At 36.1% G+C, this 15329-nt stretch overlaps 1 long non-coding RNA gene and 1 other non-coding gene across 2 annotated transcripts; one reads left to right on the forward strand and one right to left on the reverse strand.

The window, feature by feature from the left end:
* Positions 1–8700: 8700 nt before the first annotated feature.
* Positions 8701–9651, forward strand: LOC18438996 (high-affinity nitrate transporter 3.1; the record flags this gene model as incomplete). Its single annotated transcript, XR_016041723.1, has 1 exon — positions 8701–9651. It is a non-coding gene; the product is annotated as a high-affinity nitrate transporter 3.1 (transcript).
* A 2205-nt stretch (positions 9652–11856) lies between these two features.
* Positions 11857–14892, reverse strand: LOC110007693 (uncharacterized). The gene is made up of 3 exons (XR_016041724.1): positions 14495–14892; positions 12958–13181; positions 11857–12814 (listed from the first exon to the last, which is right to left on the reverse strand). It is a non-coding gene; the product is annotated as an uncharacterized LOC110007693 (long non-coding RNA).
* Positions 14893–15329: the final 437 nt, after the last annotated feature.

Here is a 15329-nt window from a genome sequence, read left to right on the forward strand (position 1 = left end):
GGTATATGAAAGGAAAAAGTCAACAAAAGTGGTGATGGTCCCTAAGGACCATAATACTTATACGGACCATCACACTATAAAGAATTATTTATTTATTTTTTTTTTTGAAAGTTTAGGATTGTTACATGTAGGGTCAAGAGAACCAATTCTATTGTCTCAAAAGAATATGTTCTTTACTGTCTCAAAGTAATTTGTTCTTTGGAGTGAGATATATAGTACAATACTGAGATTCAATTTAACATCTCACTTATGATGTCTGTTTTCACAAAACTTGAGCATGACATTCACCATGAAATCATTTTGTTGGCCTATAGAAAACGGTATCTGGTTATTGCTTGTGCCGTCCCAAACTAATGGCTTTCTTTTGAAGTTGATCCCTAAATTAAGGTTGGGGTCCTAAGAATCCTTCTAGGTAGGGTTTTACCCAAGGTAGTAAAGTTCAAAATGATCCCATGGGAGTGTGCAGTGCTTATTGTCCCAAATAGAACATTTTATCAATATCTTGGTCTGAACCTCTCACAACTGAAACAACTGCATTCCTATGAATATTTATTTATTGGGGATTAAAATGATGATTAGTTTATTATTTCTGAATTTGTGCTCATGCTTCTCACTGTAACTATTCAATTTTTGAAAGTATACCACAAAATTATCTTAAGTCACTTTCATTGGCTCTTTTGAATAGGACTGGGATCGGCAAAGTCCTACCCAAATAGTGATTGAGATATGTGAGTTTGTGACAATCCTCTCAGGAGTTATAATGGAACCCACTAGTGAGGTTCACATTCTGTTTTGGTGTGTCCCACACCTTTCTCCTTCACTGTTCTCATTTCATCTGACCATCATGATCTACATGACTATGCTTTTGTAAAGTTCATTCACCATATTATCATCCTTTTTTGTTATAAATTATCTTTTTTGATGAACAACAAATCTAGATATTCTCCATCTCAAGTTTCTCATGTGAAATTTCAATTTGATTCAGCTGCACAATTGAGGCTGGAGAATGACCAGGTAGCGTATGTTAATAGATATTTTTAAGTTCTATCCTTGTAATCAAACGGATAATGTTATTCTCTTCATACTAATGACACAATGTGTACAATCATTTATATATTCTTGTACCCCTCTAGATGGTGGACTGCTAAGAAGTTGTTCTTAAAGATGTGAATTCAATTCACATATTTTTTGCATTCGAGTATACAATGTTTGTTTCTAATTTGTTTTGCAGCCAGCGTGATAATAACCAGTTCGCTGGTAGCCACATTCCTGCCTCCTACAGTAACATGTCAAATTTGTTGAAGTTGTGAGTATTATTTTGTTTTAGAGAGTACATTATGTCTTTTAGCCAACCCCAAACAATTGGGATAAGGTTTGGATGATGATGATGATGATATTATTTGTTTCTCTTTTTATTACAATGTACAACAATTATTAATGAAAGTGTAAGAGAGTATATTATAGCTCTCTGAATTTCTGAAATGCTTCCAAATAGCAGCATACAATTGATGATGACGCGAATCTAGTATCATTGGTACATAGGTTGTAGCTCCCTCTTCAAAATTGCACCTACCATGAGTATTTGGAGTAGGATGCATATCTATTGTCCACTCGATGCCTATGGACTGAAACAATGACTCTGTCAGAGTCATGAATACTACTCATGAAGATTTTGTCTGTAACTATACATTTGCACAATAGTGTTCCTAGATGCATATATGTTGACTTTCTTTTATGACAATCTGGTTCTCTAAGCTGTAGAGCTTTTGGAAACTGCTTATCCTTCCCTCGTACCCCTGCTCCTGCTGTTGTTTTGTGCTTCTGGTGCTTGTTTGATATGTGCTATTTATGACATTCATTTATTTTTCTTTTTTTTCATTTTTTAAATTGTGCTCATGTACTGTAAATACATGCAAAAGAATGAAGTGTAACTGTGCTTGTTGGGGTTCTTCACAAGGATGCAGTGTTCAAGACACACCCATGAATGTGCTCAATGAAAGGACTCTCAAAGGAACATTCTTTGGAAACTATAAGCCACATTAGGATCTTCCATCTATTGTCAACAAATACATGAAAAAGGTACTTCATCACACATTCAGTCTCATTCTCGGAGATCAATAAGATGTTTGAATATATGCTCAAAGGGGAAGGCATTCGCAGCATCATTCGAATGGAAGAGTAAAACTTGAAGAAATAAAAAGAAATAAAGGACTTGTTGGTGGTGGAGTCAGCTCAATTGGGTTAAGTTTTTTTAAGCTTCATTTGTATTTGGTTTTTTCTTATTTCATGAGGGGTTTTACCTCCTTATATCTTTCCAGTGGTTTGTAAATGATTGTAATTGGTTAATCTTTTGTGAAAGAAATTCTCTAGTTTTTGGTATTATTCAGTTTATAGTTTTTTTTTTTTTGAGACACACATAAACGGAGAGAGAGAGATCTGGTTATCAGTTACAATGAAACAACATAAGCTCATTTATTTGGTTGAGTCGAAAGAGAGCGAGAGAGAGAGAGAGAGAGAGAGAGAGAGAAATCCAAGGCCTATGAGAGAGAGTTTGTTATCCAAAGCAGGTCCGTGATGGTTATAAAGTTATTCTGCACGCCCTCTGGTGTGGTAAAAGGTGAGAATGTATCAAACGCTCAGCATAAAAAATAAAATAAAGTAAGAACTGTAGGGGTATAAATGCATTTCATTATCCAAGTAAACCCACATTGCACACATTAATGACATACATGGAAAAGAAAGAATGCAGGGCCACTCGTAAGAAAACAAAGAGAATAGGGAGAACAAGTCCCTTTGCCCATATTTTCACCAATCCCTTAGTGAATGGATTTCACATCTTTAATAACTACTTCTAAGCAGTCCACCATCTAGAGGGGTACAAGAATGTGTAAATGATTGTACACATTTTGTCATTAGTATGAAGAGAGTAACATTATTAGATCACATTAAAAGAGTACAAGGCTAGAACTTAAAAATATGTATTAACATATGCTACCTGATCATTCTCCAGCCTCAATTGTGCAGCTAAATCAAATTGAGATTTCACTTGAGAAACTTGAGATAGAGAATATCTAGGTTTGTTGTTTATCAAAAAAGATAATTTATAACAAAACATGATGATATATATTTTCAAAAAAGATATTATAATATGGTCAATGGACTTTAAAAAACATAGTCATGTAGATCATGATGGTCAGATGAAATGAGAACAGTGAAGGAGAAAGTTGTGGGACACACCAAAACAGAATGTGAACCGCACTAGTGGGTTCCATTGTAACTCCTGAGAGGATTGTCACAAACTCACACATCTCAGTCACTATTTGGGTTGGACTTTTCTGATCCCAGTCTTGTACAAAAGACCCAATAAAAGTGACTTAAGATAATTTGGCAAATTGAATAGTTACTGTCATTGGACTTTTAAAAACATAGTCATGTAGATCATGAGGGTCAGATGAAATGAGAATAATGAAGGAGAAAGGTGTGGGACACACCAAAACAAAATATGAACCTCACTAGTGGGTTCCATTTTAAGTCCTGAGAGGATTGTCACAAACTCACACATCTTAACAACTCCTTTAGTGAATGTTTGTCTATCACGTAAAGACATAAAACAAAAGCAAAACTAACTAAAGAGTTCAATATGTTTATTAAGAAGGTTTCTCGCTTGTGAAAGACTCAACTAAGCTCTTATTTACTAAATATAATAGTGAAGACCTATCAAGAGTATATCAATATAGCCATATTTCAAAAAAGAGTATATAAAATATTTTCTAATTAACAAATAAAGGCATTTGGAGCAACAAAGGGTACATGCAACAAGGACATTGCAAAAATTGCAACAAAGGGTGAATTTTTTATGTGTGCCTTAATTTGATTGTTTAGGGCCTCACCCTTAAGTAAACTTTTTTCTCCCGATTCAAGCCACGATACAATGAGTAATAAACTAATCTTGGTGGTGGAAATTATATTGTAAACTGATTGTGTGTAGCATAGAGAGAGACAGAGAGAGAGAGAGAGAGAGAGAGAGAGGGACAGAGAAGAACTGAGTGTGTGGCATGAAGAGAGAGGGCAAGGAAGAACTCACTTGGTTTGTTTAAGAGCTGTTTACGTGGCTCTGGCAACAAGAAGCAAGAAGCAAGAACTCACCAGATCCATGTACTTCAGAGCAAAAAGAACATGAACTTCAAGTAATAAACCATGTAATCATAATTATTTAACATGCTTCGTTATATAAAATTTTTCAAGAAAGAAAGCAGGGCCACTCGCAAGAAAACAAAGAGAACAGGGAGAACAAGGCCCTTTGCTCATATTTTCACCAATCCTTTAGTGGGGGTTTTATTGAATACTAATAACCAATTTTATACACTTATATAGCCAATGCACCTTGAAATTTATTTTAACTAAGAAGCCTTCAATAATTACTGATAAATCAAAAAATAAAAAAATAAAATTAAGCCAAATAACCTTTGATGCTTCACATTCGATTTGGAAATGTGCCAATTGCAACCAATGCTTTGGAATGGATAAAACAATTTAGAACTCTAAATATAAGTTTCTGAAGACATCCAAGAACCCTTCCCCCCATTTTGATGAAATAATGCCCAAATAACTTCTATCAGTCTCACTAACCAATTGGACATGAACCCACTTCCCCAAAAGAAGACAAATAAATACATGGAGGCGACTGAAGAAATTAAATGAATATGACAAAAAATTCCATTTCTCAAATTCAAATTCACAAAAAAAAAATCACAGAATAGGGAAAATGAATACTGAACCCAAATTTATTTTATGAATTAGGGTTAGATTGTGGCTTGGGTTCGAGTACAAAAAAATCAAGATAATCATTCACCTGATTGATATCCTAAATAGAGGAGGAGTGTGCGGCGTCCGTGGCAAAACCGAAGCTTCTCAGCAAGATGAGAGGACGACGGAGATGACCGCATTCGGGCTTAACAGAGAGGGGAGGGGACAAACGAGAAAGAATAGCTCTTCACTTCACATAGCAGAGGAGAGAAGAGGACAAGCCAAGAGGGGAGCCTCGTAGAGAGGGGGATGCCTCAGAGTGAGAGAGAGGGAGGTCGTAGAGGAGAGGAAATGGAAAAGAAGGGTAACTGGAAATTTTTTGAGGTTTGAAGCTTTTTGAGCCAATCAGGGGCGTTTCGCGCACGGAGTGTTCTCAGCTAATCATGACCCTTTATTTCATGTTTTTTGAATAGACCGTCGATAGGGTAGGTCCGAAATCACTGTAGATTCTCGCCTAGAGGCATTGCAAAGACTTTTATATTTTAAGGCTATCACTAAGATTTCCAGATTGAAACGACATTTCTTGATACTATTTGAAGGTAGGCTCTAATTTGATTGTTTAGAGCCTAGGCTCTATACAAACCGCACCCTATATATATATATATATATATATATATATATATATATATATATATATATATATATATATATATATATATATATATATATATATATATATATAGAAAATTCTTACGAATGCCTATACCTATAGGCGAAAAGTAACAGGAATCTCGCCACATTACCATCAACCGTTTGTTCAAATTAAATCCAATATTTCACCTGCGAACCGTTCAGATCTGCGAACAAAACCCGACGCTCGAAGGCTCAAAAGCTTCAAACCTTCCAATATTTCACCTGCTACCCTCCTTTGCTCTGCTAACCTCCCTTCTCTCTCGCTCGACCTGTCTACTACTCTATGAAGGTCCACTCTCTCCCGTCGCCCTCTCTACTGCTCTATGAAGGTCCCCTCACTTTCTCTGCGCTGCTACCCACATTGTCTTTGCGAACTTCCCAGATGCTTTAGAGAGAAAAGAAAGCCTGTTCATGGAGGTTTTAGTGAAGAGATGGAAAGCCAAATCGCAAGGAGGTGGATGTACCAAAATGCGTGCCACCACTTAGCTACTGAAAAACTCCCTATCAATCATGTCTTTCCTGTCGTAAATTAGAAGTCCTTTTTTTTTTCTTTTTCCATTAGTTTTATTCATGCAAGAAATTTCAGGGGAATATCAGTTTTTGTTCAGTTGGGTTTTGTTATGTGATGAATATTTAGAGAATTATGATGTGGGTTTTGGTTTTTGCTCTGAATCCGTATGCGTCTTGAACTTGGAGGAGATTGGGAAATTTAATAATTGAGTTTCTTTTAGCATTTCTTCTTTTGTTTTTCAAACTAGGTTTTCTTCCTTATTTTTTTATGGCCTCATAGTATGCTCTAGATGTTACCAAATAATATGCCGTGGGTTTGATTTAGAAACATTTAATTTGGAATCTCATGATTTAAATAACCATTTTTTATATGAAAATGGAGGGTAGTTACATTTTTGCAGTGGTATTTGGAAGGATTAATGGATAACATGATTTATTTTGGGTGAATCTGTTTTTTCATTTCTCTCCTCTTTTGCTGGTCTTTTGATTGGTAATGCAGTTATGAGCAAAATAGAGAAATTGAGCCTGAATTATCATATAACTGCAGCTAACTCTAATTTTTGGTGGACTTCTCTTTAATTGTAACATCTTTAATATTTTTGGGAGCGTGTTATTTGATTCTTCGGACATGGTGACATGAGAAGCAAGATAAAATCTGAATGTGATATGTATTTGTAATTTTTTGGGTAAGTGCTAAGATTTGAGTATGTTGGATGCATTATGGCTTTTCTTTATGGTATGCACACAAACTGTTTCTTAATAGATTGCGGTTTTGATAGAATTTATATGTTAGAATTTGTGAGCTTCTATTTGCACAAATCATTGATAGTTCTGTAATATTTCTTTCCTGACATTCAATAGTCCTGTGAAATCTATATTGCATCATGGTGTGTGCAAGTTGGTCTCTCAGAAGTAGTTGATGTACATTTGATAATCAAAAAGGCATCAAACTTCACATACTCATATTTTTGGGTACGTAGATAACACATGCACGTTTCTGTCTTTACAAATTATAAACTCAAATTTAGATACGATTTCCACTACTTCTAGTTAAATGCTTTCATGTACAAACATGTAGATGTATATCATCATTTTCCTACATATGCTCAAATGCATCTTATGTAATTACATCACCATATGGTACTGCTACTACCCTACTGATTTTTTTTCCTTTTTGGGTAATTACTACCCTACTACTTCTAGTTCTTTTTTCTTCTTCTTCTTCTTCTTCTTCTTCTTCTTTTTGGTGAACACTAATAATGGTTAGCACCTATTTTTTCAGTGGAGTGTTTTCCTGGCTGGAAATGAGAACCATCTGGCCAATTTCCAATACTCTCTTGCTGAAAAAGAGCTACATATGTATACAAATGCGAACACATGCTGACATAAACATATACCGGTACATGCAGATCATTTGTGAATGTGTGTAAGCATATGTGCGGGCATGCGTGTGTGTGTGGCATGTGTGTGAAGGGATTATACGGAAAACACCTTCAAGTTCTACCATCAGGCAATTAAATAAGCTATTGATTTAGGACTATGAAGATCTCACTTTTTATGGACTTTCTTTTTTAACTTTGGTTCACCAAGTGAGTTTATTGGCTTTTTCATTTAACCTGCCCATTGGTATACTCAGTACCATCTAATGATTACGTTTTATGCTTGGTTAATCTGGATATTGCTTCTCATACCAATCTCTATCATTGGTTATTTCTTTGCCTGTCATCAACTGACCAGTTGAACTAATGGCTTTGACCAGAAATTCATTGAGGTTCATGGGACTACTCCAATTTCTCTACACAAAGTTGTCAAATGTTTTGTCCAAAGAGGCCCTGTTTTACTCTCACATATTACCTTTTATTGTGTTCTTTGGAGCTTTTTCCTTTGTGCTTTATCTCTAAGTTCAGTCTTTGAGAGGTGATCATTGTTGTGGTAAAATGGATTTAGGACCACAACATAGTAATAAAAAGATATATGCACAGCTGAGCACTGAGTAATGGTCTAGGCAGGTGCCTAGAGTTGCTGCCTGCACCCACCTGATCTTCGTGGTATTCTCCTAGAATGCCTCCATGCTGAAGCTCATGTGTCCATTTGGGGGCTTTTGACTACAGAGAGTCATGGTTTGTCTTGAGATGACTTGTAGCCTTGTAGACTGCTATTGGCTCGAAGAGCAACATTGGCATTCTTACAACTATATATTTGAGAAAATGTTGGACTTCATGTCACAGCTGGCTTTTTCTTTGGGAATGGATGTGGCTGCTTGGTTGTACTTCATAAATAAAGTTTTTTCACCATAGAACTGTTGTTATACGTCAGGTATAAGTTTTAATTCTTTGTGGAAACATATATTTAACTGGTTTTTCAGGTTTTTATTTCTTTTTGTCTAACCTAATTTTACAACCCAACAAGAAAGATCAAAATTGTTCTGATCATTGGCAATGTTTCAACTTATTGAATGGCATGTCTTTTGTATAGGTAAAGTTTGATTTTGGTTGCATTGAAAGTTGTTTATATGCATGTGGCCTGCTGGATTGTTTGGAAATACCTCATGAAACACATCTATTATTATGTAAGAAGAATTTTTTTTTAGTAAGTTAACCTTTATCATGTAAGAAGTGTCAAATGTGCAGGTTTTTATGTACCAATCAGAAATAACACACAAAGTGCTAAATGTGCAGTTTTTTTATGTTCCAACCAGTCTCTCCCTCATGGTCCTCGAACCAGTCTCTCCCCCATGGAACAAACCAATAATATAAGAAGATAAAGATTAAGCTTTGTTATGCACCTTTGAGCCAAAAGGACAGGGCCTGGAGGAAGACTGTGGATGATCTCAAGAAAGATAAGACATGCCAATTCAAGATAGCAGCTCAACCTTACAACCCCAACGACTCAACAACCACTGTCTCTTGGCTCATAGAGAGAGATATTCGTACTGCTACTTATTTCATTAGAGCTTATGCATTAGATTCTCAAGAAAATGATATGGCCTATGGCCAAACCACAGGCAAGAACAAGACCACTAATCTCTTTGAAATTCAAGGCATTACTGGTACACATGCTTCTCTCGACATCGCAGCTGCATGCTTCTCCGCCTTCTTGGTGTTCTGTCTCTTTGGCTTCTTCATTCGGGAGAACAGGTGTGCCTTATTAGAGCTAGGTGCACTGGGCCTCCTCTTGGAGACAGCTAGGCGTGCCTTCTTTGTCGATGTTGTGGAGCCAGCAGAAGGCATGCTCTTGATTGTTGAGAGCTTGACGATGGAGGCTAATGAGAGTGACATTGGCATCTCAGAGAGTGTGCTTGCTGCTTCCAATAATGGCACAAGCTCGGGGGCTGGTGAGCAAGCAAGAAGGGTACTCTTGATGCTCTTAGAGCGGCTTTCCCACCCTTCTGGTCTAAAAAAATCAGCAAAGCAGCAACGAAACAATGCGATGGTGGCTTGAATATCGAACATATGGAGAACTAGCTGTCATGGAAGTGATGATACAACACTTTGAGCTTCATTTGCAAAATTGGAGAACAAGCTACCATCGAAAAGGGTGGTATTTCTTTTCCTATTTCATGAGGTGTTTAACCTCCTTGTGTCTTTCCAGTAGTTTGTAAATGATTGTAATTGGTCATTGTTTAATTAATGGTAATCCAGTGGTTTGTAAATGATTGTAATTGGTCATTGTTGAATTAATGGTAATCTTTTGTGAATGAAATTCTCTGGTTTCTGATATTATTCAATTTTTTTTTTTTTTTAAGACATACATATAAATAGAGAGAGAAAGAGAGAGAGAGAGAGAGATCTGGTTATCAGCTACAATGAAACACACATAATCTTTTGTGAATGAAATTCTCAGGTTCTTTTTTCTGCACGTCCTCTGGTGTCGTAAAAAGTAAGAATGTATCAAATGCTCGACATAAAAAATAAAATAAGGTGAGAACCGTGGGGATATAAATGCATTTCATTATCGAAATAAAACCCACATTGCACACATTAATGAAATACATGAAAATAAATAAATATCACACATATGTTACCAAAAAGTTACCAAATAGGTTCTTTAGACTTTAGATGCCCCATAAAGAGGTCCTTTACATGCTCCTATAAAGCGGTCCTTTACATACCCACAAAATTACATGAATATTAAATATTCACAAAACGCCCAAATGCTTCTACAAAAAGGGGTATTTAAATGTCTCCAACAATAAAAAAATTACTCAAGTTCTTTACATTCCCAATAAATTAGTCAACTCGGCTCGAGGTCCTCAGTAGCTCTACATCCCATGCGCCCTCACGGGACAGTTACGTTTGTCATGTCCACTCTTATTGCAAACTTTCCACTTCCTTCCAGTGCGTGGTCCTTCCTTCGACCGTTTTTTCTGCATAGAACCTTTTGGCCCTTCCTCCCATGAAGGTTTTATCCTTTTAGTCCTTGCTCGTCCAACTGCTCGTGCATATGGTGGATCGAGTATAAGGGAGGGAGGCATCAATTGATCTAACAATGCCACATACTTCATCTTCAACAACACTTCAATGAGTGGAGGCTGATGGTGCATGAGTATTCGACAAAGACTATCTTGTTGTATTGACCTCCTCAAAACCCAACTTCATTTTTTCAAATAGATCATCATTTTCTAATGCTGGCTCTACAATTGTTCTCACAAGATCATAAAGCTCATGACGTCGAATGAAACTCAGAAATTTAGATATAGTTGAACTACTAGCACCACATCTGTCTTTGACACCCTTCTTTGCATCCATTGTCCAACGGCTCAAAATGTAGTTAGATGGGATCTTCAATACATTCCTCATGTTGAACACTTTGAGCATATGTGAACAAGGTATCCCAAGACGCTCAAAGAATTGACATGTGCATGTACACTTCTTCCCTGATTCAATGAATGTAACCGTTCGAGGGATTGGCACACCGCCAATGTCTTCTACCTTATATTTGACGAATTCATCATTGCCTTCTATTAATTTGTTACGGCAATTTGAAGACCTTACCACCTCCTCTTGGAACTTTCTAAATACTTTTTGAGTGTATGTCTTTGCTGCATGCTCCTCGATAAAGAAGGTTGTCTTTAGAATAGGTGTAGATGTAAGATCTACCTGTCTTTCTCTTCTTCTTTTTTTGTGAAAATCTTGTTTTGCAAATTTTCAATAGCATTCATGAACTTTTGTAAACATGTACCAGAAGTGACGTACATCTTTAAATGACGATTAAACCCTTCACTTCGTTGTGTAGTTTTCATGCTGGCTGTGAACCTATCAGCTATGTATGCATTAATCCATTGAGTGCGACAACCATATAACCACTTGAGCCAACTTTCCTCTTGAAGATCATATTTTTGAATCATAGCCAACCAATCAGCCTCAAACTGCTCAACTGTATAGGCTGCAATACACTTCTTGAATACCTCTAAGAATAATAGGTGCGCATGCTCAACATGGCTAAGATGTGTTTTAAACTTTCCCATGATGTGCCACTTGCAATAATGATGATTAGTATTCGAAAAAACTGTCTTGACTGCAGCTGTTATCGCTAAGCTTGATCAGTGATAATTGTACCTGGTTGGCAGCCTCCCATTGCCTCTAGCCAGTTCTCAATTAACCAAATGAAGGTTTATGTAGTTTCATTGAAGATGAGAGCACATCTGAGGAAAATTGTGTTAACGTGATGATTAACTCCAAGGATTGGGCCAAAGGGCATACTGTATACATTTGTTTGGTATGTGGTGTCAAAGGTTACCACGTCATTAAAAAATTGGTATGACAATCTATACTTTGAATCAATCCATAAAACAACAAACAACCTCCCCATCTCATCAAGTCGAACTCTATAAAAAAAATTAGGGTCCAATTCATTCTCCGTATCAAACCAATTTATAACAATATTACACTCTTTCTCTTTCAGTTGTTTTCTTTTTCTAGTTATGTGATTCTCAAGGTCTTTCTCAATGAAAGTAACATTTTTGCCCCACCAGCCTCTTCAATAAGGTAATCTATCGTAACCCTAGACTTAGTCATGGAAGACTCCAATGTGTCAATCACCCTTTTCACTGTATTTGATATCTTTCGATGAAAGCAAATGAATCTAGTCTTGTTGGGCTTTGTGAGAATATGATTATATTCTTTTACAACCTTCGCAAGAACCCATCTATTATTCTTCTTAATGCGGTTTTTTTCCTGACATCCACATTTTGGGTGGGGGCAAGCATTTTCACTCCCATGATACATCTCACTACGAAAACCTTGCCTACAACATTTTAAAATCCAACTAATTCTTCCACCATGTTTCCATATGGTCCTTCCTGTTTTTTTACCAAACCCTAACAATTTTGCGTACTTATTATAATAATCATAAGCTTCATCTTCGTCAGTAAATACCGTTCTTATTGCTGGTTCTATACTTGCACCACTTGCTAGGGCTGCCTCAGCATCTATAAGTAACGGATCTCCTTCTTCATTTATTGCAACTATGTCCTCATCAGATAATAACAGATCTCCTTCTCCATTTATTGCAACTATGTCTTCATCAGATAGAAAATCATGGCAAGCTTCATCCACTGTAGCCTGAGTACCACACTCATTCCCATTTTTTGAATTAGTAATGTTGAGGGGAGAGGAAGGAGATGCTGATGTTGAGGCATCCATGACACATGCATAGTATACCCGTTCAACCTCCTTCGTTAGCGCTGGTGTAGTAATGGGCTGTATCGGGATTTGATCCTCTGATCGAGAGCTACTCTCTCCAATGTCTCCAAGTACATCATTGTTCGCATTGTTCTCTTGGGGCTCCTCTAATGGGATTCGACAATACTTTCATAGGGAGCCGAATGCCTCAAGAGCTCTGTGCTACGGTGGATGTCCTCCCACTACATTATAACACCGAATGTTAATTGGAAAAAATAACACAATAATGAATACTAAAGCAATTCAGAGAAAACAAAGACTACTGCTTATCTATCCCATTAATTATAACAGAGAAAACAAAGACTACTGCTTATCCATCCCATACCAGATATTTTTGTCCTTTTCTTTCTTCTCCAAGGATTTGCAAACCAGAAATGCAAGCTCGTATGAAATGATGCTTGTTTTCACTACTCTCAAGCAGAAGATTGTCCAAGAGATACATTCAATAGCCGATTGCAATCACTTATCAATTTTGTTTTTTGTACTACAAGACCCCGGATGACAAGAAGAGCCTCCAATACGTGAGACAAAAGCTCATCTCGCATGAACCTATTTACACCATTAGCAGTAAGTAAGCAACATAAAACCCCAAGATTTCATTTCAAACTTTAACTCCGGAACCCAGAGCTGAAGCTGAAATTAGATTTCAATCTATTAAGAATTTAAGTTAAACGAAAAATCAAAGGGCAACTAAAGAATCTGAAGAGATTCTTGACTAAACTTCACCCAAATCCTAGATTTAAATGCAGGAAAATTCACCATTGTCTTATAAACCATGAGAAAACCAAGTTCATATCTTGATTTAATTATGGTCATTACGGCTAAAACTGGTGTGTGGCTGACAACCAGATGCTTGCAATTAGCTACATTAACATTTCAGCATCTTGAAAAACAATTTAGAACCCTATCAGCAGAAAACACCCAAGAACCCCTCCCTGCATTTTGATGAAAAATGCCCAAAATCACTTCTTTTAGTCTCACTAGCCAATTGGACATGAACCCACTTCCCAAAAAGAGAACAAATAAAATATGTGGAGGCGACTAAAGAGATTAACTAAATATGACCAAAAATTCCATTTCTCAAATTCAAATTCCCAACAAAAAAATTTACAGAACATGGAAATGAATACTAAACCCAAATTTATATAAAAAACTAAAAGAAAAAGTTGCATTGTGAAATAGAGAATAGAAGCATACATAAAACCAAATAATTGTATTAAAATTTCAATTGAAAGTCAAGCATTATTTTTTCTTTTAGAGCATTCAGCTGTATTTATTGCAACTTCTTCAAGTTATAGATTTAGATATAGTCATTGCATTACCAATCAAAAGACCAGCAAAAGAGGAGAGAAATGAAAAAACAGATTCACCCAAAATAAATCATGTTATCCATTAATCCTTCCAAATACCACTGCAAAAATGTAACTACCCTCCATTTTCATATAAAAAATGGTTATTTAAATCATGTGATTCCAAATAAATCAAACCCACGGCATATTATTTGGTAACATCTAGAATATGCAATGAGGCCATAAAAAAATGAGGAAGAAAACCTAGTTAGAAAAACAAAAGAAGAAATGCTAAAAGAAACGCAATTATTAAATTTCCCAATCTCCTGCAAGTTCACGGCGCATACAGATTCAGTGAAAAAACCAAAACCCACATCATAGTTCTCTTAATATTCATCACATAACCAAAAAACCAACTGAACAAAAACCGATATTCTCTTGAAATTTTCTTGCATGAATAAAACAAATGGAAAAAAAAAAAAAGGAAAAAAAAAAGAAAAAGAAAAGACTTCTACTTTACATAAAAAAGACATGATTGTCTGGAAGTTCTTCACTAGCTAAGAGGTTGCATACATTTTGGTACATCCTCCTCCTTGCGATTTGGCTTTCTATCTCTTCACTAAAACGTCCATGAAGAAGCTTTCTTCTCTCTCTAAAGCGTCTGGGAAGTTCGCAGAGAAAATGTGGGCAGCAGCGCAGAGAGAGTAAGGGGACCTTCGCAGAGCAATAGAGAGGGCAACGGGAGAGAAGGGAACCTTCGCAGAGCAGGAGAGAGGGCATGCGAGATAGAAGGGAGGCTAGCAAAGCAGAGGAGGGTAGCAGATGAAATATTGGAAGGTTTGAAGCTTTTGAGCCTTTACACGCTGGGTTTTGTTCGCAGATCTGAACTATTCGGAGGTGAAATGTTGGATTTAATTTGAACGGACGGACGGTCAATAATAATGTGGCGAGAGCACTATTACTTTTCGCCTATAGGCGTTCGTAAGACTTTATATATATATATATATATATATATATATATATATATATATATATATATATATATATATATATATATATATTGGATACTCTAAACTTCATAGCCTTTTAAATTACAAAGGTTCAAGATAGAGAGAGTTGTGAAGGGTGGATTTATTAATTTTGATGTCTATTTCTTAAAAATCGTTAATTTTGTATGGTGATTTTGTAAATATTACTACAATACAAAGGGTACTTTTGTCATCTCCAAAAGGGATAAAATTAAAATTTTAACTAAAGAGCAAGGGCACTCTATAAATAAAGTTTTAGGACACTAACTTCCAAAATACCATTGTACTTTTGTGAAAATTTAAATTTACCTTTGCTTAAAGGTAAAATTACCTATTTAAATATTTTTTTATAAAAAAGTAATGATTTTTTTGATAAATAC

Source organism: Amborella trichopoda, chromosome 9, assembly GCF_054954075.1.
Source record: "Amborella trichopoda isolate Santa Cruz 75 chromosome 9, AtrichopodaSantaCruz75HAP2 v2.0, whole genome shotgun sequence".
Taxonomy (NCBI): Eukaryota; Viridiplantae; Streptophyta; class Magnoliopsida; order Amborellales; family Amborellaceae; genus Amborella; species Amborella trichopoda.